Below are 4,386 nucleotides of genomic sequence, written 5' to 3'. Positions count from 1 at the left end.
CGGAATCAAGACTCAAGTTGCTTTTCCAGCTGTGCACGCCATGGATCTGCCTAACCTTCTCTCATTGGATCCGGCTAGCTTCTAGTGGGGCTTCGCGCGGTGCTAGATCTGCTTGAAAACACCTTAAATCAAGGACTGTTGTACGCCCAACTGTCATGTACCAGTGCGTTTCCATCGAAATCGACGGTCTCGCCGATCAAGATATGTAACCCGCCGATTGGGATGATGAAGAACTTGACGGGATCTGTCCTAGTCAGAATCCAGAATTCGACAGAAGGACGATCGGAAAGTTGAAGCTTCCCATAGTGGAACCCTCCCGGTTCCGGCCACCAGACGCCGCTGGCCCCACGGTGGGCGCCAGCTGTCGTTGCCTATTTGACGGTACCTCGGGGAGGGATCCTCACGAGGGGGAGAAGAAGTAGGGGCCATCGGGCGGAGTGCACTCGGGACGGTGGTATGCGATTTACCCAGCTTCGGAACACCTGCTCAATGACAGGGCCTACTGCTGCTTGTCTGGAATTATCTGGGCGCTTTCGCGTTGTTACAATGAGTTGTGGTTGTCTCGCTTCTAGCTCGAGATCTCCTCTCAGGGCTCCCAGGATCCGGCTTATAAAGGCACCCGGATCTAGGGTTTCTACGGAGAGTCCTACCCGGAATACAAGTTTCCTAACTACGGAATAATACATTGCCGTGTACGTCAAGGATCCACCTATTCCTAACTTGTCATCATGGATCCGGCTTCCTTCATGGTCCTTCACGGATCTGACTCCTGGCATAGACCTCCAAGGATCCGGGTACTTCTGTAGGTCGGTTTGGATCCGGGTACCTCTGTAGGTCGGTTCGGATCCGGGTACCTCTGTAGGTCGGTTCGGATCCGGGTACCTCTGTAGGGCGGTTCGGATCCGGCTACCTTCGTAGGGCGGTTCGGATCCAGCTACCTTCATAGGGCGGTTCGGATCCGGCTACCTTCGTAGGGCGGTTGGGATCCGGCTCCTTATTCCTGGGTTGGACATCTTCCATCTTGATCAACAACAACTGGGCCACCCGGTGGGCCATATGCCATCATCACCATCTGTGGGTCAACCGGGCTTGCCGGAATCGGACCATGTTGATGGTGTACCTATGAAGTATATCCACAACATACGCAGAGCAAAACCATACCCCAACATCCGGTCTGAAAACCATACCGATAACTTGGCCATTCGCTGTTTGGTGCCTTGACATGGTTGGCCCATTCAAAACTGCAAGGGGAAGCATGAACCACATCCTAGTGATGGTGGATAAGTTCACCAAGTGGCTTGAAGTGAAACCTATCGCAAAATGTGATGGGCACACGGCGGTGAAATTCTTAAAGGATATTATTTTGCGGTATGGATACCCGCATAGCATCATCACTGATAATGGGACAAATTTTGCACAAGCAGTGTTTAAACGATTCTGTGAGGATAACAACATCCGGTTGGATTTGTGTTCAGTGGCACACCCGCAAGGCAACGGCCAAGTGGAAAGAACCAATGCTTTAGTGCTTTCCAGTATCAAACCAAGGCTCATTGAACCGCTTGAAAAGACACCGGGATGCTAGCTCGATGAGTTACCATCGGTGCTGTGGAGCATAAGAACGACGCCAAACCGGTCTACCGGATACACTCCATTCTTCATGGTTTATGGGGCAGAAGCAGTGATACCAACCGACATTATCCATGACTCGCCAAGGGTTCAGCTCTATACTGAAGAAGAGGTAAAAGAGGCCCGCGAAAACGATGTGGACTTGCTCGAGGAAGCAAGCTAGCCTTGGCAAGAACAACCATATACCAGCATAACCTCAGACGCTATCATAGCAGGAAGGTTAATCCGAGAGTGTTCCTGGAAGGGGACCTGGTGCTGCACTTAGAGCAACGCACTGAGGGGCGCCACAAACTCTCACCTCCGTGGGAAGGGCCTTTCATTGTGAGAAAGTCTCTACACAATGACGCCTACTACTTGATCGACGCACAGGAATCAAAAAAGGGAAAGGCGGACAGGTCAGGAGACGAGACCAAGCGCCCATGGAACATAGCTTTGCTGCGCCCTTTCTATTCCTGAAGATGTGATGTAAGACGTTCCTTTTTGTACCTTATTTGCTATGAATAATAGATGCCGGCACCTCGAATGAATCTCGGGGACTGCCTCTACCGGAATTGCATGCAATGTGTTTATTTTTTCAGTATACCGGTTTGATTGTTGGACATTTTCTTTTTCTGGTTTAGTAACGTGCTAAACCTACCGGAGTCTTCGACTTTGCTGCTGTCCGAAACCCGGCTTCATGGCAAGCAAGATAAACCAGAAGGATCTAAGCACTAGAAACATGCAAAGAGAAGTTGAAAAAAACAATCCAAAGAAAGTTTGACTAACCCCGGGTATACCGTTTTTTTGTGAAAAATTTCGAGTTATTTCTAAGTTCAAGAAAGTGCTTGCTTGGCAAAAGAACTTTGTGACTCATACGCCAAAACACCCAGAGAGGTAGGCAGAGCCGAAGCAAAAGAACCAAGTATGCATCAGATTGGATGCGCAAACAAATGCGGAATATTCACTGTCCAAGATCAAAGCGAACAGTAAGGGCAAGTTGCTAAAAGTAGCATACCAACATAACATAATAAGTTACCGGTATATCATATACGATACCGGTATAAAAAAGTGTAGCACAACCAAAAGGACTTCAAAGTATTATCTTACATCAAACACCCCGGCATACCGGGGGTGAATTTTACGACAGGTGTTTTTTTGTTAAGACAGGCAACCGTGGCACACAAACAGTGAGAGAATTCAGGCAACAGGGGGCTGGGGCCAGCTTCAGGCGCTTCTGGAGCTTGCTCTGGAGGGGCATCACCTTCTTCAGGAGCATAATCCTCATCCTCGCTGGCACCATCTTCTTCCTCATCCTCGGATATTTCATCCTTGGTGTCAGCCGGAGGAGGAATGAAGATGCTGGTGCGGGCAAACTGAGCGACCCGGTACGCGCGATCCTGGCACTTGGCGGTTAAGGCAGGATCTGTGTCCGTGGGTGCCTGGCCGCGCAAACTGTGGAGGGCATCGAGGTCCAGCTGAAGGAGATATGCCCTAGAGGCAATAATAAAGTGGTTATTATTTATATCTTTATGTTTATGATAAATGTTTATATATCATGCTATAATTGTATTAACCGAAACATTAGTACATGTGTGATATGTAGACAACAAGAAGTCCCTAGTATGCCTCTTAAACTAGCTTGTTGATTAATGGATGATTAGTTTCATAATCATGAACATTGGATGTTATTAATAACAAGGTTATATCATTATATGAATGATGTAATGGACACACCCAATTAAGCGTAGCATAAGATCTCGTCATTAAGTTATTTGCTATAAGCTTTCGATACATAGTTACCTAGTCCTTATGACCATGAGATCATGTAAATCACTTATACCGGAAAGGTACTTTGATTACACCAAACACCACTGCGTAAATGGGTGGCTATAAAGGTGGGATTAAGTATCCGGAAAGTATGAGTTGAGGCATATGGATCAACAGTGGGATTTGTCCATCCCGATGACGGATAGATATACTCTGGGCCCTCTCGGTGGAATGTCGTCTAATGTCTTGCAAGCATATGAATAAGTTCATAAGAGACCACATACCACGGTACGAGTAAAGAGTACTTGTCAGGAGACGAGGTTGAACAAGGTATAGAGTGATACCGAAGATCAAACCTCGGACAAGTAAAATATCGCGTGACAAAGGGAATTGGTATTGTATGTGAATGGTTCATTCGATCACTAAAGTCATCGTTGAATATGTGGGAGCCATTATGGATCTCCAGATCCCGCTATTGGTTATTGGTCGGAGTGAGTACTCAACCATGTCCGCATAGTTCACGAACCGTAGGGTGACACACTTAAAGTTGGATGTTGAAATGGTAGAACTTGAATATGGAATGGAGTTCGAATATTTGTTCGGAGTCCCGGATGAGATCCCGGACATCACGAGGAGTTCCGGAATGGTCCGGAGAATAAGATTCATATATAGGATGTCATTTTATGTGAATTAAAATGTCGCGGAAGGTTCTATGGAAGGTTCTAGAAGGTTCTAGAAAAGTCCGGAAGAAACCACCAAGGAAGGTGGAGTCCACATGGGACTCCACCTCCATGGCCGGCCAACCCTAGTGGGGGAGGAGTCCCAAGTGGACTCCCCCTTAGGGGGCCGGCCACCCCCCCCATATGGGAGGTGGAACTCCCACCTCTAGTGGGAGTCCTAGCTTGGCTAGGTTTCCCCTCCATATGGAAGGTTCTTGGTTCGGGTCTTATTCGAAGACTTGGAGACCAACTCTTGGGGTTCCACCTATATAATGAGGGCCAAGGGGGAGGGGGC

Source organism: Lolium perenne, chromosome 2 (assembly GCF_019359855.2).
Source record: "Lolium perenne isolate Kyuss_39 chromosome 2, Kyuss_2.0, whole genome shotgun sequence".
Lineage (NCBI taxonomy): Eukaryota > Viridiplantae > Streptophyta > Magnoliopsida > Poales > Poaceae > Lolium > Lolium perenne.
The sequence above is the reverse complement of the archived record's forward strand: the minus strand, read 5'-3'. Positions refer to the sequence as shown.